At 42.0% G+C, this 24193-nt stretch overlaps 14 non-coding genes and 7 pseudogenes across 14 annotated transcripts; all 21 read right to left on the bottom strand.

Annotated features, from left to right (window-relative positions):
- Positions 1-6689: 6689 nt before the first annotated feature.
- Positions 6690-6808, bottom strand: LOC142509830 (5S ribosomal RNA). Its single transcript, XR_012807980.1, has one exon. It is a non-coding gene; the product is annotated as a 5S ribosomal RNA (ribosomal RNA).
- A 684-nt stretch (positions 6809-7492) lies between these two features.
- On the bottom strand, positions 7493-7609 carry LOC142511715 (5S ribosomal RNA; annotated as a pseudogene).
- A 671-nt stretch (positions 7610-8280) lies between these two features.
- On the bottom strand, positions 8281-8398 carry LOC142510689 (5S ribosomal RNA; annotated as a pseudogene).
- A 684-nt stretch (positions 8399-9082) lies between these two features.
- Positions 9083-9200, bottom strand: LOC142508922 (5S ribosomal RNA). The gene has a single exon (XR_012807119.1). It is a non-coding gene; the product is annotated as a 5S ribosomal RNA (ribosomal RNA).
- A 1426-nt stretch (positions 9201-10626) lies between these two features.
- Positions 10627-10744, bottom strand: LOC142515201 (5S ribosomal RNA). The gene has a single exon (XR_012811057.1). It is a non-coding gene; the product is annotated as a 5S ribosomal RNA (ribosomal RNA).
- Positions 10745-11424: 680 nt separating this feature from the next.
- On the bottom strand, positions 11425-11542 carry LOC142513986 (5S ribosomal RNA). The gene has a single exon (XR_012809903.1). It is a non-coding gene; the product is annotated as a 5S ribosomal RNA (ribosomal RNA).
- A 687-nt stretch (positions 11543-12229) lies between these two features.
- Positions 12230-12348, bottom strand: LOC142516625 (5S ribosomal RNA). Its single transcript, XR_012812410.1, has one exon. It is a non-coding gene; the product is annotated as a 5S ribosomal RNA (ribosomal RNA).
- Positions 12349-12927: 579 nt separating this feature from the next.
- LOC142511293 (5S ribosomal RNA) lies at positions 12928-13043 on the bottom strand (annotated as a pseudogene).
- Positions 13044-13681: 638 nt separating this feature from the next.
- Positions 13682-13800, bottom strand: LOC142510478 (5S ribosomal RNA). Its single transcript, XR_012808588.1, has one exon. It is a non-coding gene; the product is annotated as a 5S ribosomal RNA (ribosomal RNA).
- A 688-nt stretch (positions 13801-14488) lies between these two features.
- LOC142516646 (5S ribosomal RNA) lies at positions 14489-14607 on the bottom strand. Its single transcript, XR_012812430.1, has one exon. It is a non-coding gene; the product is annotated as a 5S ribosomal RNA (ribosomal RNA).
- Positions 14608-15262: 655 nt separating this feature from the next.
- Positions 15263-15381, bottom strand: LOC142514596 (5S ribosomal RNA). Its single transcript, XR_012810484.1, has one exon. It is a non-coding gene; the product is annotated as a 5S ribosomal RNA (ribosomal RNA).
- Positions 15382-16062: 681 nt separating this feature from the next.
- LOC142514792 (5S ribosomal RNA) lies at positions 16063-16181 on the bottom strand. Its single transcript, XR_012810669.1, has one exon. It is a non-coding gene; the product is annotated as a 5S ribosomal RNA (ribosomal RNA).
- A 748-nt stretch (positions 16182-16929) lies between these two features.
- Positions 16930-17048, bottom strand: LOC142506894 (5S ribosomal RNA). The gene has a single exon (XR_012805168.1). It is a non-coding gene; the product is annotated as a 5S ribosomal RNA (ribosomal RNA).
- Positions 17049-17417: 369 nt separating this feature from the next.
- On the bottom strand, positions 17418-17536 carry LOC142509931 (5S ribosomal RNA). The gene has a single exon (XR_012808076.1). It is a non-coding gene; the product is annotated as a 5S ribosomal RNA (ribosomal RNA).
- A 779-nt stretch (positions 17537-18315) lies between these two features.
- Positions 18316-18434, bottom strand: LOC142511685 (5S ribosomal RNA; annotated as a pseudogene).
- Positions 18435-19118: 684 nt separating this feature from the next.
- Positions 19119-19237, bottom strand: LOC142508970 (5S ribosomal RNA). The gene has a single exon (XR_012807165.1). It is a non-coding gene; the product is annotated as a 5S ribosomal RNA (ribosomal RNA).
- A 681-nt stretch (positions 19238-19918) lies between these two features.
- LOC142515092 (5S ribosomal RNA) lies at positions 19919-20037 on the bottom strand. Its single transcript, XR_012810953.1, has one exon. It is a non-coding gene; the product is annotated as a 5S ribosomal RNA (ribosomal RNA).
- A 682-nt stretch (positions 20038-20719) lies between these two features.
- Positions 20720-20837, bottom strand: LOC142510591 (5S ribosomal RNA; annotated as a pseudogene).
- Positions 20838-21517: 680 nt separating this feature from the next.
- Positions 21518-21634, bottom strand: LOC142511723 (5S ribosomal RNA; annotated as a pseudogene).
- Positions 21635-22437: 803 nt separating this feature from the next.
- LOC142511950 (5S ribosomal RNA) lies at positions 22438-22555 on the bottom strand (annotated as a pseudogene).
- Positions 22556-23240: 685 nt separating this feature from the next.
- On the bottom strand, positions 23241-23359 carry LOC142514257 (5S ribosomal RNA). The gene has a single exon (XR_012810159.1). It is a non-coding gene; the product is annotated as a 5S ribosomal RNA (ribosomal RNA).
- Positions 23360-24193: the final 834 nt, after the last annotated feature.

Below are 24193 nucleotides of genomic sequence, written 5' to 3'. Positions count from 1 at the left end.
AAAGCTATATGCAAAGTTCAGCAAGTGCGAGTTTTGGCTTGACTGAGTGGCGTTCTTAGGCCACATCATTTCTGGTGATGGCGTGGAAGTTGATCCGAGTAAAGTTGAGGCAGTAAAAGAGTGGCCAGTACCGAAGAGTGTCACCGAGATTCGCAGTTTCTTGGGAACAAAAATTACCTCTAGTGGAGTTCACTTACAATAACAGCTATCAATCATCAATAGGAATGACTCCTTTTGAGGCACTCTATGGAAGGAAGTGTAGATCTCTTATTCATTGGGACGAGGTTGGGGAAAGAAGAGACATTGGTCCAGATGTGATTGAAGAAACAGCTGAACTTGTAGTCGAGATTCGTGATAGAATGAAGACTGCACAAAGCCGACAAAAGAGTTATGCGGACAAGAGACGAAGAGACTTAGAGTTTGCAGTGGGTGATCATGTATTTGTGAAAATAGCACCCATGAAGGGTGTTATGCTCTTTGGCAAAAAGGGCAAGCTTAGTCCAAGATTTATAGGTCCGTTTGAGATTTTGGAGAGGATTGGGACACTAGCTTATAGAGTGGCATTGCCACCAGCGCTTGCAGGAGTTCACAATGTGTTCCACATTTCGATGCTGCGGAAGTACATGTCGAATCCGTCACATGTGCTTAATTATGAACCTCTTCAACTAACTCCAAATATGTCGTATGAAGAAAGACCTGTCCAGATTCTGGCTAGACAAGAAAGACGATTGCGTAACAAAGTCATTCCAATGGTCAATGTCAAGTGGCTGAATCACTCGGAAGAGTAAGCTACTTGGGAAACCGAGAGGGACTTGAAGAGTCGCTATCCGGATCTTTTCGGTAAGTTCTAATTTCGAGGACGAAATTTTATTTAAGGGGGGGAGGAATTGTAAGGTCCAAAATTAAGACGACGTAATCCAACTGCATGCGAATCTAGGAAATTATGAAAAATGGAGTAATTAATTGATTTTAGCTGCTAATTAATTATGTGACGTACTTGTTTATATGCTAAATGAGATTTATTTATCATAATGCAAAAAAAAATGTATTTTAGGAATATTCAAGTGACGATCGAGGAACGGGGACCGAGGCTGAAAAAAACGTAAAATATTTTTATTAAATAATTATTTTTAATTATTTACAAGATTGTCGATGTTTTTTAGTATTTTGTGAAATTAAGGGTTTTGAGGTGATTTTATACACCGGGGCGTAAATTTTATCGGTGTTGGTTTTTCAACTAAAATACGAGCTTTTTGGCAACCCGGCTAATAAATTCACAAATTTATTTAAACAAAAACCTTGTTAATATTTTATTTAAATCCTAATTTAACTAATGGACTTAATTCTATGGCTTAATAGGCCGAAAGCCTACTTAGGGATTTAATTAGTATTTAAAGTGTAAAAGTTGCAAAACCCTACACTTTGGCACCAAAGGAAATCGGCCACCTAGTTTATTTTCTGAAAAACTCTTCCCATCACACACACACAAACCTCACGGCACTTTGAAGGATTTTTGGTAAGGGTTTTTCGAAGGCAACAAGCAAAGTAGAAGCCGTAGTCATCTCCCGTTCTTCGTCGTCAACGGTTTTTCGTGCGTATAAAACACAAAGGCACGCCATACATCTCCTTTTCTCATCCATCATATCATATGATTGATTGAATTATTGTGTGCATGAAGAACATGAAATATTTTTCAGAATTTTCGGTTTATGGCATGTATAAATGAGAAAACATGATTTTTGAATCCAATAACTTGTATATTATTTGGTTAAGGGGCTGCCATGACATAAGGAAGGATCAAGAGTGGTTTACACTTGTTTTAGAATCACACCAACTCACCTTAATCACCACCAAAAGTTACGGCAGAAACAAAACACCAAGCAGCGCGAGTTGCTGTCTTGGGTTGAGGGTTCGGGTTTTCATTGCAGGGGGTTGGGGTTGGGTTGGCTGGTTCCAGGGGCTAGCCAAGGTCACGCGAGAGTCAAGGAGGGAGTCCTAGCCAAGCTAGGACTCACGGTCAGGGCTGGGGAAGAGTCCTAGCTATGCTAGGACTCCACCCGACAACCATGCACAAGTTGGTGCAGGGTTTACGCACAGGTCCAGGGGATGAGGGGTTCAACTTGGGGTCATGGGCTGGGCTAGGGTGGCTCACTAGAGTCCTAGCGTGGTGCACAATAATTTGGTTCAGGGGCTGGGGCGTCGGCTTAGGGTCTAGACACCAAAATCGTAGAGTCCATGAAAGCTGAAAGTCTCGGCCAGCATGGGGTTACTTAGGAAGCTGTCGTTTTTGTGGTTTTGGCTGGTTTCTTGGTGAGGTTAGAGTCCAGTAGGGTACTTCAACATGTTGGGCAGGTTCTGGTTTGATATTGCTCGGGGGTAACTCGTGAAAATCGAAAGTTGGCTCGGGGTCGAAGTTTAGGTGTTGAATAGGGTATTTAAAAGAAGAAAAAAATTGGAAAACGGCTCACGGGGGTCGAGTCGGGGTCCATTAGGGCTAAGATAATATAAAAAACTAAATTTAGAATTTAGGAATTTTATATTAAAGTTTGGTATTTTTCGGGATTAAAACACTGTCAAAATAATTAAGAAAAGATAATTGAAAAAGTCTAACATTTAAGCCAAATAAAATTATGAAAAAATTCACGTAAGCTTAAATAATTATTTGGGACATGTTAGAGTCATGAAATCAAGGAAAAAGTCGAAAAGGTAAAATTTTACGTCTAGGGATAAAACGGTCTTTTTGCACCTAGAGCATAGTAAACGTCATGGCAGTGTCCTAAATGCTATTTTTATGAAAATATGATTATTTTTAAATGTTTATGAATTATTCATGATTAAATGATGATTTTTAAATGTCTAAGGGATTTTTATGATTTAAGAAGACATTTAAAATACATGTTGCATGCTTGGTTTCAAAAAACTGAAAAACGCAATGATATTCATGATTTTTTTTAAGTGATGCGAATGAAAAATGTTGAAGGATGTGAAATAATTGTGACTAATTCGTTAATGTTGGCGACGTCGTGAGAGTTATGGTCTCAGTGGGAGCCCGACGATCGTGTTTCCATCATTGCGAATATGTGGTAACGGATATGTGGTAACGGTTTTGTGGTAACGGAAGAATGGGAATATCGTGAGGGGAAAAGGCCCAAGAGGGAGCCCATTTATGGGAAAAGGCCCCAGAGGGAGCCCCGACGATCGTATTTCTATTCGAATCATGATAGGCCAGGGCCCAGTTGACCGGTGAGAGTGTTGCTGGTGTCCCCCGTCGCCAGTACTGTGGTTTTATGTAGATGGATCCATCGACCCTCATGAGCATGATCAGGAAAGTCAAAATTAACGATCTGAATTCAACAAAAGGAAAAGGAAAAGGAAAAATGTTTATGATCATGAAAAATGTTTTATGTCATGTCATATTGAGGAAAAAGGGAAAATGTTAAGGTTTATGATTGCATGTCATGAAAAAATATTTTATGAAAATGTTTATGTTTAAAGTTTTATGCATCATGAAAATATTTACAAAAATGTTTATGTTTATGCATCTTCATGAAAATGATATTTTAAGTACAAATATTTTTCACCGTTATATGTTGACTGTATTACGTATTACTCGTTATCAAGATTATGGTGTGTTGAGTCTTTAGACTCACTAGGTGTGATGGATGCAGGTGGTATTGAGGGAGGACTTGATGAGTGATTTGACTGGACTGAAGGCGCACATAACCCGAGGACCAGCGCTACATTTTCCGCATTATGCTTTATGATTTATTTAAAGATTTTAAGACGATTTACTTATGCTTTTGAGAGATTTTGAGAGGTTTAGTATGGGCTTTCTTTTCAAATTTATTGCTTTTTAGGTTTGGTAATCATGCGACGATTTTATTTTATGACCATTGCACTTGATTTTTAAAATGCTAGATGGTTGGTATTTTATTTTAAGGGTTAAAATATTTTATAAAAATATTTTAGTTAAAGCCGAAAATTTTAGAGAGAGGAAAAAAAAAATTTCTAGTAGTTTTAAAGCAATAAAAAGAGCAGGACGTTTCACTAACCGAGACACGAAATGAGATAGCGTGTGAAAATGGATGTGCGAGGACAGTAGCATCGGCGCACATGCGCGACCGGATGCGCGCACATGCGCCAAACTGGCAGAAGACCTCGCGCATATGCGCGGAAGATGTCGCGCATATGCGCGAAGCCTATGCGAGTGACTCCAGAGGGACTCGCGCATATGCGCGGAGATGAGTCGCGCATATGCGCGAGGCGATGTACAGGATATGCGCGGAGACCGAGTGTCTCGCGCATATGCGCCGATTGGGGTCACGCATATGCGCGAGACATGTTTTATGAAGGAGTGAGCCACTTTCCTTGCATGCACGAAATATGTATGTATATATATATAAACATACAAACGGTAATCCTCAGAAGGAAAAAGAAAGAAAGGAACGGAAGAAGCAGCTTCTGCATTTGATCGAGATTTATGAAAAATCCGTCCGTCTGTTTTTGAATCCGACTTCAGTACTGTGTTCCAATCAACGCAGGCTACAACCGGACGTAAGTTTTGTTACGTTTAGACATGTTCTGAAATTATGATGTTGTCAGAATTAAATGGAATTCATATATGATGTTCTTGACATGTTAGACATCATAAAATTGAAGTCTGATTAAAGAATAGACTGTTTATGAAATTGTTATGAATTTCAGAGTTGATTTAGTTGAGATTCTATACCATAATTGTGTTATTATTCAGATTATGAGTTGTACTGATACTGGTTATGAATTCTGATATTATATCTGTGATGTTGAGATAGACGGGGTTATCGTGACTGTATTGTTATGCCGTCGAAACATCAGTAGATTGATATTGATCAGATTCAGTATTGATTTAGATTGATCAGATTCAGTAATGATTTCGATTGTATCGTGATATCGTTGATATGAATTAGATTGTGCCTTGTTTAGATATGGATCAGATTATGTATTGGTTTGAGTATTGATCAGAACAAGTCTTGAATTGATTTATATACTGATATTGTATTTATGCGATTGTCATTGCAAGACTGGTTATGGACAGATTAGACTACGAGACTTCGTCTTCGTCGGATCGAGAAGATAAAGGTATAAATAAATGTTGATTCGGGATTGCACAACTCGAGTTAGGTTTGACTTGAGTTTCCCAAAATCACATACTTTACCTTATTGCATTGATATTTGCAGATTATCAGATTGATATGTTTAGTCTATTGAATTATAGCTGAGCCAGAGTTTGCGTCTAGGGCAGATCAGCCTAGCTAGGGCAGAATCGCCGAGTCTTTGTCAGAACCGCGTAGACTCTAGACTTACGGTGTATCGATGAGCTTAGATGTAGATCGACGTCTATTGTAGACATTCGATACAGCATACCAAAGTCTAAAGTAGATCGGGATCCCTAGATTAGAATAAGAGATGAGTCGAGTCTTAGATATCGAGACTAGAACTTGATTTACAGATCCGTATTGATTTATGTTTCGTAGATTACGATTCATGTTTTATTTACAGATTGGTATTGATACATGTTATTGACTATGCTACATGTGATAAGATATAATTCATGCTTTTATGTTAATTCAGTTAACTGCATGTATACATTATTTATACTGGGATTTATTCTCACCGGAGTATCCGGCTGTTGTCTTGTTCGTATGTGTGCATGACAACAGGAGGGACAGGATCAGGGTCAAGAGGATGATGAGAGATCGAGATTAGAGTGGTGATTCCGGTCTTGGATGTAGACTTGGTTTAATACTTGAAATTTAGTAGTTAAACCTTAGACTAGTTTGAATAATTGTTGTACATTATTGTACTTTTATACTGAGATGTATATTAGTTAATTCCATTACGTTCCGCACTTACATTTTAAAAAAAGAAAAATTTTTAGACCCTGATTATCTTAATTGATAATTAAATCCCAAAGATGATTAAGAAGATGATTAGCGTCCGGGTCCCCACATTAGTCCTAGTATGATCGCACCTGACATTGAGTGGGATGTATATTCTTATATCCCTCGAGTACGTGTGGAGGAGGCGGCGATGTACAACACGCAGCACTGCTCTCGCCCAATCAGAACCATGAAGTTAAGCGTGCTAGCGCGATGGCAGATCTAGGATGGTTGACCACCCTGGGAAGTCCTCGTGCCGCGACGGTTTACGTAAATTATGGATAAAACAGTCGAAATAATTGTTTTTAATGAGTTAACCATCTCCTGAGTAATCTGCGTCATACCCTTCCGCACAGAACCGGCTCACGACAACAAAAATAGCTAAATTTTCCCAGAAAATAGAAAAAAATAAGAAGAAAAAAATAGCGAATGTAAAACTATTATTATGCTTGAGATACAATAAAATGGAACCGGAATCGAATTTCGGAATTCCTAAATGGATTTCTCGAGGAAACAGAAGCTTAACAGAAGCGGAAAATCGTAAATTAGAGGGTCTTAGAGAATGAATTCGGCTAAAATCTCGCCAGCTCATTGCGGAGTAATGAGTCTTGTTCGTTTGCCCGTTTACAATCACATTAGGCTTGGTCCAAATCCGGCAGTGCCCGAGCTACGTTGATTTCACATGTCTTATCTGGTCCCGATCGAGATTCAGATGATTTGAGCCAAAAAACGTCTGTCAACAAGTAATCAAAAATAGAAAAACACGAAAAAGGCGTGCAACACGAGGACTTCCGAGGGGGTCACCCATCCTATTACTGCTCTCGCCCAAGCACACTTAAATTCGGAGTTCTGATGGGATTCTGTACATTAGTGCAGGTATGATCGCACACGAAATTGAGTGGGATGTTTATTCTTATATCCCTCGAGTACGTTTGGAGCGGGCGGCGATGGACAACACGCAGCACTGCTCTCGCCCAATCAGAACCATGAAGTTAAGCGTTCTAGCGTGGTGGCAGAGCTAGGATGGGTGACCTCTTTGGGAAGTCCTCGTGTAGCGACCGTTTACGTAAATTATGGATAAAACAGTCGAAATAATTGTTTTTATTGAGTTAACAGTCTCCGGAGTAATCTACGTCATACCCTTCCGCACAGAACCGGCTCACGACAACAAAAATCGCTAAATGTTCCCATAAAATAGAAAAAAAAATAAGAAGATGAAAATAGCAAATGTAAACCTATTATTATGCCTATGATACGATAAAATGGAATCAGAATCGAATTTCGGTCTTCTTAAACGGATTTCTCGTGGAAACGGATGCTTAACAGAAGCGGAAAATCGCAAATTAGAAGGTCTTAGAGAAGGAATTCGGCTAAAATCTCGCCAGCTCATTGCGGAATAATGATTTTCGTTCGTTTGCCTGTTTAAAATCAAATTAGGCTACCATTTTGTCCAAATCCGGCAGTGCCCGGGCTACGTTGATTTCACATGTCTTATCTGGTCCCGATCGAGATTCAGATGATTTGAGCCGAAAATCGTCTGTCAACAAGTAATCAAAAATAGAAAAACACGAAAAGGGGTGCAACACGAGGACTTCCAGGGGGTCACCCATCCTAGTACTGCTCTCGCCCAAGCACACTTACTTCAGAGTTCTGATGGGATCCGTTGCATTAGTGCTGGTATGATCCCATCTGACATTGAGTGGGATGTTTATTCTTATATCCCTCGAATACGTGTGGAGCGGGCGACGATGGACAAAACGCGGCTCTACTCTCGCCCAATAAGAACCATGAAGTTAAGCGTTCTTGCGCGATGGTAGAGCTAGGATGGGTGACCTCCCTGGGAAGTCCTTCTGTCGCGACCGTTTACGTAAATTATGGATAAAACAGTCGAAATAATTGTTTTTAATGAGTTAACCGTCTCCGGAGTAATCTGTGTCATATCCTTCCGCACAGAACCGGCTCACGACAACAAAAATCGCTAAATGTTCCCAGAAAATAGAAAAAAATAAGAAGAAGAAAATATCAAATGTAAAGTTATTATTATGCCTGGGATACGAGAAAATGGAACCGGAATTGAATTTCGAACTTCCTAAGCGGATTTCTCGAGGAAACAGAAGCGGAAAATCGCAAATTAGAGGGTCTTGTAGAAGGAATTCGGCTAAAATCTCTCCAGCTTATTGCGGAGTAATGAGTCTCGTTCGTTTGCCCGTATACAATCAAATTAGCCTACAATTTTGTCCAAATCCGGCAGTGCCCAAGCTACGTTGATTTCACATGTCTTATTTGGTCCCGATCGAGATTCAGATGATTTGAGACGAAAATTGTCTATCAACAAGTAATCAAAAATAGAAAAACTCGAAAAGGGGTGCAACACGAGGACTTCCAGGGGGTCACCCATCCTAGTACTGGTCTCGCCTAAGCATGCTTAACTTCGGAGTTCTGATTGGATCCGGTGCATTAGTGCAGGTACGATTGCACTCGACATTGAGTGGGATGTATATTCTTATATCCCTCGAGTACGTGTGGAGTGGGCTGCGATGGACAACACGCGGCACTGCTCTCGCCCAATGATAACCATGAAGTTAAGCGTTCTAGCGCGATGGCAGAGCTAGGATGGGTGACCTCCCTGGGAAGTCCTTGTGTCGCGACCTTTTACGTAAATTATGGATAAAAAAATCGAAATAATTGTTTTTAATGAGTTAACCAAATCCGGAGTAATCTACGTCATACCCTGCCGCACAGAACCGGCTCACGACATCAAAAATCGCTAAATTTTCCCAGATAATAGAAAAAAATAAGAAGAAGAAAATAACGAATGTAAAGCTATTATTATGCCTGGGATACGATAAAATGGAACCGGAATCTAATTTCGAACATCCTAAGCGGATTTCTCGAGGAAACGTAAGCTTAACAGAAACGAAAAATCGCAAATTAGAGGGTCTTAGAGAAGGAATTCGGCTAAAATCTCGCCAGCTCATTGCAGAGTAACGAGTCTCGTTCGCTTTGCCCGTTTACAATCAAATTAGCTTACAATTTTGTGCCAAATCCGGTAGTGCCCGAGCTACGTTGATTTCACATGTCTTATCTGGTCCCGTTCGAGATTCAGATGATTTCAGCCGAAAATCATCTGTCAACAAGTAATCAAAAATAGAAAAACACGAAAAGGGGTGCAACACGAGCACTTCTCAGGGGGTCACCAATCCTAATACTGCTCTCGCCAAGCACGCTTAACTTCGGAGTTCTGATGGGATCCGGTGCATTAGTGCTGGTATGATCACACCCGACATTGAATGGGATGTTTATTCTTAGATCCCTCGAGTACGTGTGGAGCGGGCGGCGATTGACAACACGCGGCACTGCTCTCGCCCAATCAGAACCATGAAGTTAAGCGTTCTGGCGCGATGGCAGAGCTAGGATGGGTGACCTCCCTGGGAAGTCCTCGTGTCGCGAAAGTTTACTTAAATTATGGCTAAAACAGTCGAAATAATTGTTTTTAATGAGTTAACCGTCTCCGGAGTAATCTGTGTCGTACCCTTTCACACTGAACCGGCTCACGACATCAAAAATCGCTAAATATTACCAGAAAATATAAAAAAAATAAGAATAAAAAAATAGCACTAGACTTGATTGTTGTAGGTCTTGATGAGGTCGAGACCGAGGGCGGGAACCAGTGAGTTAGCATGGGTCGGCAATAGTAGGAACCCGAGAACCTCATTTATCAGTTTATTTTTCATTTTTACGCAAACTCATTTTTATCGCGATGAATTATTTTAAGTTGTTGTTTGGAAACAGATATTTACTTCCGCTGCTATTTCGACATTTAAAACTTTTATTCTGCTGTTAAATTATGCATTAAAACTTTTATACAGTTTATTTTATGAATGAGGCCTTTTATTTATTAAAAAAGAAAATTTCAAAATTTTCAAGTACGAATTTCGGGCCTCTACAACTGCTCTCGCCCAAGCACGCTTAACTTCGAAGTTATGATGGGATCCGGTGTATTAGTGCTCGTATGTTCGCACCCGACATTGAGTGGGATGTTTATTCCTATACCCCTCGAGTACGTGTGGAGCGGGCGGCGATGGACAACACGCGGCACTGCTCTCGGCCAATCAGAACCAAGAAGTTAAGCGTTCTGGTGCGATGGCAGAGCTAGGATCGGTGACCTCTCTGGGAAGTCCTTGTGTCGCGATAGTTTACGTAAATTATGGATAAAACAGTCGAAATAATTGTTTTTAATGAGTTAACCGTTTCCGGAGTAATCTGCGTCATACCCTTTTGCACAGAACCGGCTCACGACAACAAAAATCGCTAAATGTTTCCAGAAAATAGAAAAATAAATAAGAAGAAAAAAAAAGCGAATGTAAAGCTATTATTATGCCTGGGATACGATAAAATGGAACTGGAATCGAATTTCGGAATTCCGAAGCTGATTTCTCCAGGAAACGGAAGCTTAACAGAAGCGAAAAGATGCAAATTAAAGGGTCTTAGAGAAGGAATTTGGCTAAAATCTCGCTAGCTCATTGCGGAGTAACGAGTCTCGTTCGTTTGCCCGTTTACAATCAAATTAGCCTACAATTTTGTCCAAATCCGGCAGTGCCCGAGTTACGTTGATTTCACATGTCTTATTTGGTCCCGATCGAGATTCAGATGATCTGAGCCGAAAATCGTCTGTCAACAAGTAATCAAAAATATAAAAACACGAAATGGGGTGCAACACGAGGAGTTCCCAGGGGTCACCCATCCTAGTACTGCTCTCGCCCAAGCTCGCTTAACTTTGGAGTTCTGATGGAATCCGGTGCATTAGAGCTGGTATGATCGCACCCGACATTGAGTAGGATGTTTATTCTTATATCCCTCGAGTACATGTGGAGCGTGCGGCGATGGACAACACGCGGCTCTATTTCGCCCAATCATAACTTTGAAGTTAAGCGTTCTGGCGCGATGGCAGAGCTAGGATGGGTGATCTCCCTGGGAAGTCCTCGTGTCGCAACCGTTTACGTAAATTATGGATAAAACAGTCGAAATAATTGTTTTTAATGAGTTAACCGTCTCCGGAGTAATGTGCGTCATACCCTTCCGCACAGAACCGGCTCACGAGATCAAAAATCGCTAAATGTTCACAGAAAATAAAAAAAATAAGAAGAAGGAAATAGCGAATGTAAAGCTATTATTATGCCTGGGATACGATAAAATGGAACCGAAATCAATTTTCGAACTTCCTAAGCGGATTTCTCGAGGAAACAAAAGCTTAGCAGAAGCGGAAAATCGCAAATTAGAGGGTCTTAGAGAAGGAATTCGGCTAAAATCTCGCCAGCTCATTGCGGAGTAACGAGTCTCGATTGTTTGCCCGTTTACAATCAAATTAGCCTACAATTTTGTCCAAATCCGGCAGTGCCCGAGTTACGTTGATTTCACATGTCTTATTTGGTCCCGATCGAGATTCAGATGATCTGAGCCGAAAATCGTCTGTCAACAAGTAATCAAAAATATAAAAACACGAAATGGGGTGCAACACGAGGAGTTCCCAGGGGTCACCCATCCTAGTACTGCTCTCGCCCAAGCTCGCTTAACTTTGGAGTTCTGATGGGATCCGGTGCATTAGAGCTGGTATGATCGCACCCGACATTGAGTGGGATGTTTATTCTTATATCCCTCGAGTACATGTGGAGCGTGCGGCGATGGACAACACGCGGCTCTGCTCTCGCCCAATCATAACTTTGAAGTTAAGCGTTCTGGCGCGAAGGCAGAGCTAGGATGGGTGATCTCCATGGGATGTCCTCGTGTCGCAACCGTTTATGTAAATTATGGATAAAACAGTCGAAATAATCGTTTTTAATGAGTTAACCGTCTCCGGAGTAATGTGCGTCATACCCTTCCGCACAGAACCGGCTCACGAGATCAAAAATCGCTAAATGTTTACAGAAAATAAAAAAAAAATAAGAAGAAGGAAATAGCGAAATTAAAGCTATTATTATGCCTGGGATACGATAAAATGGAACCGAAATCAATTTTCGAACTTCCTAAGCGGATTTCTCGGGGAAACAGAAGCTTAGCAGAAGCGGAAAATCGCAAATTAGAGGGTCTTAGAGAAGGAATTCGGCTAAAATCTTGCCATCTCATTGCGGAGTAACGAGTCTCGTTCGTTTGCCCATTTACAATCAAATTAGCCTACAATTTTCTCCAAATCCGGCAGTGCCCGAGCTACGTTGATTTCACATGTCTTATCTAGTCCCGATCGAGATTCAGATGATTTGAGCCAAACATCCATCGTATGTCAACAAATAATCAAAAATAGAAAAACACTAAATTGGGTGCGACACGAGGAATTCCCTAGGGGTCAGCCATCCTAGTACTGCTCTCACCCAAGCACGCTTAACTTCAGAGTTCTGATGGGATCCGGTGCATTAGTGCTGGTATAATCGCACCCGACATTGAGTGGGATGTTTTTTCTTATATCCCTCAAGTACATGTGGAACGGGAGGCGATGGACAACACGCGAAACTGCTCTCGTCCAATAAGAACCATGAAGTTAAGCGTTCTGGCGCGATGGCAGAGCTAGGATGGGTGACCTTCCTGGGCAGTCCTCGTGTCGCGTCCGTTTACGAAAATTATGGATAAAACAGTCGAAATAATTGTTTTTAAGAAGAAAAAAAAAGCGAATGTAAAGCTATTATTATGCCTGGGATACGATAAAATGGAACCGAAATCGAATTTCGAACTTCCTAAGCAGATTTCTCGAAGAAACGGAAGCTTAACAGAAGCGGAAAATTGAAAATTAGAGGGTCTTAGAGAAGGAATTCGGCTAAACTCTCGCCAGCTCATTGCGGAGTAACGAGTCTCGTTCGTTTGCCCGTTTACAATCAAATTAGCCTACAATTTTGTCCAAATCCGGCAGTGCCCAAGCTACGTTGATTTCACATGTCTTATCTGATCTTGATCGAGATTCAGATGATTTGAGCCGAAAATCGTCTGTCAACAAGCAATCAAAAATAGAAAAACACGAAAAGGGGTGCAACACAAGGACTTCCGGGGGTCACCCATCATGGTACTGTTCTCGCTCAAGCACGCTTAACTTCGGAGTTCTGATGGATCCGGTGCATTAGTGCTGGTATGATCGCAACCGACATTGAGTGGGATGTTTATTCTTATATCCCTCGAGTACGTGTGGAACAGGCGATGATGGACAACACGCGGCCGTTTACGTAAATTATGGACAACCTCCCTGGGAAGTCCTCGTGTCGCGACCGTTTACGTAAATTATGGATAAAACAGTCAAAATACTTGTTTTTAATGAGTTAACCGTCTCTGGAGTAATCTGCGTCATACCCTACCGCACAGGACCGGTTCACGACAACAAAAATCGCTAAATGTTCCCAAAAAAAAAGGAAAAAAATAAGAAGAAGAAAATAGCAAATGTAAAGCTATTATTATGCCTGGGATACGATAAAATGGAACCGAAATCGAATTTCGAACTTCCTAAGCGGATTTCTCGAGGAAACGGAAGCTTAACGGAAGCGTAAAATCGCAAATTAGAGGGTCTTAGAGAAGGAATTCGGCTAAAATCTCGCCAGCTCATTGCGGAGTAATGAGTCTCGTTCGTTTGCCCGTTTACAATCAAATTAGCCTACAATTTTGTCCAAATCCGACAGTGCCCGAGGTACGTTAATTTTACATGTCTTATCTGGTCCCGATCGAGATTCAGATGATTTGAGCCGAAAATCGTCTGTCAACAAGTAATCAAAAATAAAAAAACACGAAAAGGGGTGCAACACGAGGACTACCCAGAGGGTCACCGATCCTAGTACTGCTTTCGCCCAAACACTCTTAACTTTGGAGTTCTGATGGGATCCGGTGCATTGGTGCTAGTATGATCGCACCCGACATTGAGTGGGATGTTTAATCTTATATCCCTCAAGTACGTGTGGAGCGGACGGCGATGGACAACACGCGGCACTGCTCTCGCCCAATCAGAATCATGAAGTTAAGCGTTCTGGCGCGATGGCGGAGCTAAGATGAGTGACCTCCCTGAGAAGTCCTCGTGTCGCGACCGTTTACGTAAATTATGGCTAAAACAGTCGAAATAATTGTTTTTAATGAGTTAACTGTCTCCGGAGTAATCTGCGTAATACCCTTCTGCACAGAACCGGCTCACGACAACAAAAATCGCTAAATGTTTACAGAAAAAAATAGAAACAAAAATAAGAAGAAGAAAATAGCTAATGTAAAGCTATTATTATGCCTGGGATACGATAAAATGGAATTGGAATCGAATTTCTAACTTCCTAAGCAGATTTCTCGAAGAAACGGAAGCTTAACATAAGCGGAAAATCGCAAATTAGAGGGTCTTAGAGAAGGAATTCGGCTAAACTCTCGCCAGCTCGTTGCGGAGTAATGAGTCTCGTTCGTTTGCCCGTTTACAATCAAATTAGCCTACAATTTTGTCCAAATCCGGCAGTGCCCGAGCTACGTTGATTTCACATGTCTTATCTGGTCCAGATCGAGATTCAGAAGATTTGAGCTGAAAATCGTCTGTCAACAAGTAATCAAAAAACAGAAAAACACGAAAAGGGGTGCAACACGAGGACTTCCCAGGGGGTCAACCGTCCTAGTACTGCTCTCGCCCAAGCACGCTTAACTTCATAGTTCTGATGGGATCCGGTGCATTAGTGCCGGTATGATCGCACCCGACATTGAGTAGGATGTTTATTCTTATATCCCTCGAGTACGTGTGGCGCGGGCGGCGATGGACTACACGCGGCACTACTCTCGCTCAATCAGAATCATGAAGTTAAGAGTTCTGGCACGATGGCAAAGCTAGGATGATTGACCTCCCTGGGAAGTCCTCGTGTCACGACCGTTGACGTAAATTATGGATAAAACAGTCGAAATAATTGTTTTTTATGAGTTATCCGTCTCCGGAGTAATATGCGTCATACCCTTCCGCACAGAACCGGCTCACGATAACAAAAATCGCTAAATATTCCCAGAAAACGGAATGTAAAGCTATTATTATGCATGAGATACGATAAAATGGATCTGGAATCGAATTTCGAACTTCCTAAGCGGATTTCTCGAGAAAACGGAAGCTTAACAGAAGCGGAAAATCGCAAATTAGAGGGTCTTAGAGAAGGAATTCGACTAAAATCTCTCAACCTCATTGCGGAGTAATGAGTCTCGTTCGGTTGCCCGTTTACAATAAAATTAGCATACAATTTTGTCCAAATCCAGCAGTGCCCGAGCTACGTTGATTCACATGTCTTATCTGGTCTCGATCGAGATTCAGATGATTTGAGCCGAAAATCGTCTGTCAACAAGTAATCAAAAATAGAAAAACACGAAAAGGGGTGCAACACGAGGACTTCCCAAGGGGTCACCCATCCTAGTACTTCTCTTGTCCAAGCACGCTTAACTTCGGAGTTCTGATGGGATCCGGTGCATTAGTGCTGGTATGATCGCAAACGACATTGAGTGAGATGTTTATTCTTGTATCCCTCGAGTACGTGTGGAGCGGGCGGCGATGGACAACATGCGGCACTGTTCTCGCCCAATCAGAACCATAAAATTAAGCGTTCTGGCGCGATGGCAGAGCTAGGATGGGTGACCGCCCGGGACGTCCTCTGATCGCGACTGTTTACGTAAATTATGGCTAAAACAGTCGAAATAATTGTTTTTAATGAGTTAACTGTCTCCGGAGTTATCTGCGTCATACCCTTCCGCACAGAACCGGCTCACGACAACAAAAATTTCTAAATTTTTCCAGAAAATAGAAAATAATAAGAATAAGAAAATAGCGAATGTAAAGCTATTATTATGCCTAGGATACGATAAAATTGAACCGGACTCGAATTTCGAACTTCTTAAGCTGATTTCTCGAGGAAACGGAAGCTTAACAGAAGCGGAAAATCGCAAATTAGAGGGTCTTCGAGAAAGAATTCGGCTAAACTCTCGCCTGCTCATTGCGGAGTAATGAGTCTCGTTCGTTTGCCCGTTTACAATCAAATTAGGCTAAAAATTTGTCCAAATCCGGTCGTGCCCGAGCTACGTTGATTTCACATGTTTTATCTGGTCCCGATCGAGATTCAGATGATTTGAGCCAAAAATCGTCTGTCAACAAGTAATCAAGAATAGAAAAACACGAAAAGGGGTGCAACACGAGGACTTCCCAATGGGTCATCCATCCTAGTACTGCTCTCGCCCAAGCACGCTTAACTTCGGAGTTCTGATGGGATTCGGTGCATTAGTGCTGGTATGATCGCACCCGACATTGAGTGGGATGTTTATTCTTATATCCCTCGAGTACGTGTGGAGCGGGCGGCGATGGAGAACACGCGGCACTGCTCTCGCCCAATCAGAACCATGAAGTTAAGCGACCGTTTACGTAAATTAAGGCTAAAACATTCGAAATAATTGTTTTTAATGAGTTAACCGTCTCCAGAGTAATCTGCATCATACCCTTCCGCACAGAACCGGCTCACGACAACAAAAGTCGCTAAATATTCCCAGAAAATAGAAAAAAAATTAGAAGAAGAAAACAACGAATGTAAAGCAATTATTATGCCTGGGATACGATAAAATGGAATCAGAATCGAATTTCAAACTTCCTAAGCGGATTTCTCGTAGAAACGGAAGCATAACAGAAGCGAAAAATTGCAAATTAGAGGGTCTTAGAGAAATAATTCGGCTAAACTCTCGCCAGCTCATTGCGGAGTAATGAGTCTCGTTCGTTTGCCCGTTTACAATCTAATTAGGCTACAATTTTGTCCAAATCCGGCAGTGCCCGAGCTACGTTGATTTCACATGTTTTATCTGGTCCGGATCGAGATTCAGATGATTTGAGCCGAAATTCGTCTTTCAACAAGTAATTAAAAATGGAAAAACACGAAAATGGGGTGCAACACGAGGACTTTCTAGGGGGTCACCCATCCTAGTACTGCTCTCGCCCAAGCACGCTTAACTTCAGCCGAAAATCGTCTGTCAACAAGTAATCAAAAATAGAAAAACACGAAAAGGGGTGCATGACGAGGACATCCCAGGGGGTCACCCATCCTAGTACTAGTTTCGCCCAAGCACACTTAACTTCGGAGTTCTAATGGGATCCGGTGCATTAGTGCTGGTATGATCGCACCCGACATTGAGTGTGATGTTTATTCTTATATCCCTCGAGTATGTGAGGCGTGGGCGGCGATGGACAACACGCGGCACTGCTCTCTCCCAATCAGAACCATGAAGTTAAGCGTTCTGGCGAGATGGCAGAGCTAGGATGGGTGACCTTACTGAGTAATCCTCGTCTCACGACCGTTTACGTAAATTAAGGCTAAAACATCGAAATAATTGTTTTTAATGAGTTAACTGTCTCTAGAGTAATCTGCATCATACCCTTCCGCACAGAACCGGCTCACGACAACAAAAGTCGCTAAATGTTCACAGAAAATAGAAAAAAAATAAGAAGAAGAAAACAACGAATGTAAAGCAATAAAAACTAGAAAAACACAAAAAAGGGTGAAACACGAGGACTTCCCAGGGGGTCACCTATCCTAGTACTGCTCTCGCCCAAGCACGGTTAACTTCGAAGTTCTGATTGGATCCGGTGCATTATTGCTGGTATGATCGCACCCGACATTGAGTGGGATGTTTATTCTTATATCCCTCGAGTACGTGTGGAGCGGGCGATGGACAACAGGCGGCACTGCTCTAACCCAATCAAAACCATGAAGTGAAGCGCCCTGGCGCGATGGCAGAGCTAGGATGGGTGACCTCCCTGGGCAGTCCTCGTGTCGTGTCCGTTTACGTAAAAAATTGTTTTTAATGAGTTAACCATCTCCGGAGTAATCTGCGTCATACCATTCCACACAGAATCGGCTCACGACAACAAAAATCGCTAAATGTTCCCAGAAAATAGAAAAAAATAAGAAGAAGAAATAGCGAATGTAAAGCTATTCTTATTCTTAGGATACGATAAAATGGAATCGGAATCGAATTTCAAACTTCCTATGCGGATTTCTCGAGGAAACGGAAGCTTAACAGAAGCAGAAAATCGCAAATTAGAGGGTCTTAGAGAAGGAATTCGGCTAAACTCTCGCCAGCTCATTGCGGAGTAAGGAGTGTCGTTCGTTTGCCCGTTTACAATCAAATTAGGCTACAATTTTGTCCAAATCCGGCAATACCCGACCTACGTTGATTTCACATGTTTTATCTAGTCCTGATCGAGATTCAGATGATTTGAGCCAAAATTCGTCTGTCAACAAGTTATTAAAAATGGAAAAACACGAAAAGGGGTGCAACACGAGGACTTCCTAGGGGGTCACCCATCCTAGTACTGCTCTCGCCCAAGCACGCTTAACTTCAGCCAAAAATCGTCTATCAACAAGTAATCAAAAATAGAAAAACACGAAAAGGGGTGCATCACGAGGACATCTATGGGGGTCACCCATCCTAGTACTGATCTCGCCCAAGGACGCTTAATTTCGGAGTTCTGATGGGATCCGGTGCATTATTGCTGGTAAGATCGCACCCGACATTGAGTGGGATGTTTATTCTTATATCCTTCGAGTACGTGTGGAGCGGGCGGCGATGGACAACACGCGGCACTGCTCTCTCCCAATCAGAACCATAAAGTTAAGCGTTCTAGCGCGATGGCAGATCTAGGATGGGTGACCTCTCTGGGAAGTCCTCCTGTCGCGACCGTTTACGTAAATTATGGTTAAAACAGTCGAAATAATTGTTTTTAATGAGTTAACCGTCTCAGGAGTAATCTGTGTCATACCCTTCCGCACAGAACCGGCTCACGACAACAAAAATCGCTAAATGTTCCCAGAAAATAGAAAAAAAAATAAGAAGAAGAAAATAACGAATGTAAAGCTATTATTATGTTTGGGATACGATAAAATGGAACCAGAATCGAATTTCGAACTTCCTAACCGGATTTCTCGAGGAAATGGAAGCTTAACAGAAGCGGAAAATGGCAAATTAGAGGGTCTTAGAGAAAGAATTCGGCTAAACTCTCCCCAGCTCATTGCGGAAGAATGATTCTCGTTCGTTTGCCCGTTTACAATCTAACTAGGCTACAATTTTGTCCAAATCCGGCAGTGCCCGAGCTTTGTTGATTTCACATGTTTTATCTGGTCCTGATCGAGATTCAGATGATTTGAGCCGAAATTCGTCTGTCAACAAGTAATTAAAAATGGAAAAACACGAAAAGGGGTGCAACACGAGGACTTCTATGGGGGTCACCCATCCTAGTACTGATCTCGCCCAAGGACGCTTAATTTCGGAGTTCTGATGGGATCCGGTGCATTATTGCTGGTAAGATCGCACCCGACATTGAGTGGGATGTTTATTCTTATATCCTTCGAGTACGTGTGGAGCGGGCGATGGACAACACGCGGCACTGCTCTCACCCAATTAGAACCATGAAGTGAAGCGTCCTGGCGCGATGGCGGAGCTAGGATGGGTGACCTCCCTAGGCAGTCCTCGTGTCGCAATCGTTTACATAAATTATGGATAAAACAGTAGATATAATTGTTTTTAATGAGTTAACCGTCTCCGGAGTAATCTGCTTCATACCCTTCCCCACAGAACCGGCTCACGACAACAAAAATCGCTAAATGTTTCCAGAAAATAGAAAAAAAAATAAGAAGAAGAAAATAGCGAATGTAAAGCTATTATTTTGTCTGGGATACGATAAAATGGAACCAGAATCGAATTTCGAACTTCCTAAGCGGATTTCTCGAGCAAACGGAATCTTAATAGAAGCGGAAAATAAAAAATTAGAGGGTCTTAGAGGAGAAATTCAGCTAAAATCTCGCAGCTCATTGCGGAGTAATGAGTCTCGTTCGTTTGCCCAGTTTACAATCAAATTAGGCAACAATTTTGTCCAAATCAGGCAGTGCCCGAGCTACGTTGATTTCACATGTCTTATCTGATCCCGGTCGAGATTCAGATGATTTGAGCCGAAATTCGTCTGTCAACAAGTAATCAAAAATAGAAAAACACGAAAAGGCGTGCAACACGAGGACTTTCCAGGGGGCCACCCAACCTAGTACTGCTCTCGCCCTGGCACGCTTAACTTCGGAGTTCTGATGGGATCCGGTGCATTAGTGCTGGTATGATCGCACCCGACATTGAGTGGGATGTTTATTCTTATATCTTTCGAGTACGTGTGGAGCGGGCGGCGAGGAACAACACGCGGCACTGCTCTCGCCCAATCAGAACCATGAAGTTAAGCTTTCTGGCGCGATGGCAGAGCTAGGATGGGTGGACCTCCCTGGGCAGTCTTCGTGTCGCGACCGTTTACGTAACTTATGTCTAAAACAGTCGAAATAATTGTTTTTAATGAGTTAACCATCTCTTGAATAATCTGCGTCGTAGCCTTCCGCACAAAACCGGCTCGCGACAACAAAAATCGCTAAATGTTCCCAGAAAATAGAAAAAAAAACAAGAAGAAAATAGCGAATGTAAAGCTATTATTATGCCTGGGATACGATAAAATGGAACCGGAATCGAATTTCAAAATTCCTAAACGGATTTCAGGAGAAAACGGAAGCTTTACAGAAGCGGAAAATCGCAAATTTGAGGGTCTTAGAGAAGGAATTCGGCTAAAATCTCACCAGCTCATTGCAGAGTAATGAGTCTCTTTCGTTTGCCCGTTTACAATCAAATTAGGCTACAATTTTGTCCAAATCCGGCATTGCCCGAGCTACGTTGATTTCACATGTCTTATCTGGTCCTGATCGAGATTCAGATGATTTGAGCCGAAAATCGTTTCTCAACAAGTATTAAAAAATAAAAAAACACGAAAAGGGGTGTAACACGAGGACTTCCCAGGGGTCACTCATCCTAGTACTGCTCTCGACTAAGCATGCTTAACTTCGGAGTTCTGATGGGATCCGATGCATTAGTGCTGGTATGATCGCACCCGACATTAAGTGGGATGTTTTTTCTTATATCCCTCGAGTACGTGTGGAGCGGGCAGCGATGGACAACACGTGGAACTGTTCTCGCCCAATCAGAACCATGAAGTTAAGCGTTCTGGCGCGATGACAGAGGTAGGATGGGTGACTTCCCTGGGCATTCATCATGTCGCGACCGTTTACGTAAATTATGGGTTAAACTGTCGAAATAATTGTTTTTAATGAGTTAATCATCTCCAGAATAATCTGCGTCATACCCTTCCGCACAAAACCGGCTCACGACAACAAAAATCGCTAAATGTTCCCAGAAAATAGAAAAAAAAGAAGAAGAAAATAGCGAATGTAAAGCTATTATTATGCATGGGATACGATAAAATGGAACCGTAATCGAATTTCAGACTTCCTAAATGGATTTCTTGAGAAAACGGAAGCTTAACAGAAGCGGAAAATCGCAAATTTGAGGGTCTTTGAGAAGGAATTCGGCTAAAATCTCGCCAGCTCATTGCGGAGTAATAAGTCTCTTTCGTTTGCCCGTTTACAATCAAATTAGGCTACAATTTTGTCCAAATCCGGCAGTGCCCGAGCTACGTTGATTTCACATGTCTTATCTGGTCCCGATCGAGATTCAAATGATTTGAGCCGAAAATCGTCTGTCAACAAGTAATCAAAAATAGAAAAACACGAAAAAGGGTGTAACACGAGGACTTCCCAGGGGTCACCCATCCTAGTACTGCTCTCGCCTAAGCACGCTTAACTACATAGTTCTGATGGATCCGGTGCTTTAGTGCTGGTATGATCGCACCCGACATTGAGTGGGATGTTTATTCTTATATCCCTCGAAAACGTATGGAGCGGGCGGCGATGGACAACACGCGGCACTGCTCTCTTCCAATCAGAACCGTCAAGTTAAGCGTTCTGGCGCGATGGCAGATCTAGGACGGGTGACCTCCCTGGGCAATCCTCGTGTCGCGACCGTTTACGTAAAGTATGGATAAAACAGTCGAAATAATTGTTTTTAATGTGTTAAACGTCTCCGGAGTAATCTGCGTCATACCATTCCGCACAAAACCGGCTCACGACAACAAAAATCGCTAAATGTTCCCAGAAAATAGAAAAAAATAAGAAGAAGAAAATAGCGAATGTAAAGCTATTATTAAGCCTGGGATACGATAAAATGGAACCGGAATCGAATTTCGAACTTCCTAAGCGGATTTCTCGAGGAAACGGAAACTTAACAGAAGCGGAAAATTGAAAATTAGAGGGTCTTAGAGAAGGAATTCGGCTAAACTCTCGCCAGCTCATTGCGGAGTAATGATTCTCGTTCGTTTGCCCGTTAACAATCTAGTTAGGCTACAATTTTGTCCAAATCCGACAGTTTCCGAGCTACGTTTATTTCACATGTTTTATCTTTTCCTGATCGAGATTCAGATGATTTGAGCCGAAAATCGTCGGTCAACAAGTATTAAAAATGGAATAACACGAAAAGGGGTGCAACACGAGGACTTCCTAGGGGGTCACCCATCCTAGTACTGTTCTCGCCCAAGCACGCTTAACTCTAGCCAAAAATCGTCTGTCAACAAGTAATCAAAAATAGAAAAACACGAAAAAGGGTGCATCACGAGGACATCCCAAGGGGTCACCCATCCTAGTACTGCTCTCGCCCAAGCACACTAACTTCGGAGTTCTGATGGGATCCGATGCATTATAACTGGTATGATTGCACCCGACATTGAGTGGGATGTTTATTCTTATATCCCTCGAGTACGTGTGGAGCGGGCAGCGATGGACAACATGCGGCACTGCTCTCGCACAATCAGAACCACGAAGTTAAGCGTTCTGGCGCGATGACCGAGCTAGGATGGGTGACCTCCCTGGGCATTCCTCGTGTCGCGACCGTTTACGTAAATTATAGCTAAAACAGTCGAAATAATTGTTTTTAAAGAGTTAACCATCTCCAGAATAATCTGCATCATACCCTTCCACACAGAACAGGCTCACGACAACAAAAATCGCTAAATGTTCCTAGAAAATAGAAAAAAAAATAAAAAGAAGAAAATAGCGAATGTAAAGCTATTATTATGCCTAGGATACGATAAAATAGAATAAGAATCAAATTTAAAACTTCCTATGAGGATTTCTCGAGGAAACGAAAGTTTATAAGAAGCGGAAAATCGCAAATTAGAGCGTCTTAGAGAAGGAATTCGGCTAAACTCTCGCCAGCTTATTGCGGAGTAAGGAGTCTCGTTCGTTTGCCCGTTTACAATCAAATTAGACTACAATTTTTTCCAAATCCGGCAGTGTCCGAGCAACGTTGATTTCAGATGTTTTATCTGGTCCCGATCGAGATTCAGATTATTTGAGCCGAAAATCGTCTGTCAACAAGTAATCCAAAAATAGAAAAATACAAAAAGGGGTGCAACACGAGGACTTTCTAGGGGGTCACCCATCCTAGTACTGCTCTCGCCCAAGCACGCTTAACTTCGGAGTTCTGATGGGATCCGGTGCATTAGTGCTGGTATGATCGCACCGCACATTGAGTGGGATGTTTATTCTTATATCCTTCGAGTACATGTGGAGCGGGCGGCGATGGACAACACGCGGCACTGCACTCGCCCAATCAGAACAATGAAGTTAACCGTTCTGGCTCGATGGCAGAGCTAGGATGGGTGACCTCCCTGAGCAGTCCTTGTGTCGCGATCGTTTACGTAAATTAAGGCTAAAACAATCGAAATAATTATTTTTAATGAGTTAACCGTCTCCAGAGTAATCTGCATCATACCCTTCAGAACAGAACCGGCTCACGACAACAAAAATCGCTAAATGTTAGCAGAAAATAGAAAAAAAATAAGAAAAAGAAAATAACGAATGCAAAGCTATTATTATGCCTGGGATATGATAAAATAGAACCAAAATCGAATTTCAAACTTCCTAAGCGGATTTCTCGAGGAAACGGAAGTTCAACAGAAGCGGAAAATTGCAAATTAGAGAGTCTTAGAGAAAGAATTCGGCTAAACTCTCGCTAGCTCATTGCGGAGTAATGAGTCTCGTTCGTTTGCCCGTTTACAATCTATTTAGGCAACAATTTTGCCCAAATCCGGGTGTGGGGGCCCGGACGCTAATCATGTTTCTTAATCATCATTGGGACTAATTAATCAATTATAAAACATGGTCTAAATTTTTTTTAAAATGCGGAACGTAGTGAAATAAAACGTATATACATCTCAATATAAAAGTACAAGTCCTGTACCACATACATTTATTCAACTAAGGTTTAACAGCTAATATCAAGTGTCCAACCCTATCTCTAATCCAAGTCCGGAGCCTCCACTCTAATCACGATCTTTCCTCATCTCCTCGACCCTG

The sequence above is a fragment of the Primulina tabacum genome, chromosome 10 (genome assembly GCF_025594145.1).
Source record: "Primulina tabacum isolate GXHZ01 chromosome 10, ASM2559414v2, whole genome shotgun sequence".
Taxonomy (NCBI): Eukaryota; Viridiplantae; Streptophyta; class Magnoliopsida; order Lamiales; family Gesneriaceae; genus Primulina; species Primulina tabacum.
Note: the sequence above shows the minus strand (reverse complement) of the source record. Positions and strands in the feature narration are given on the sequence as shown.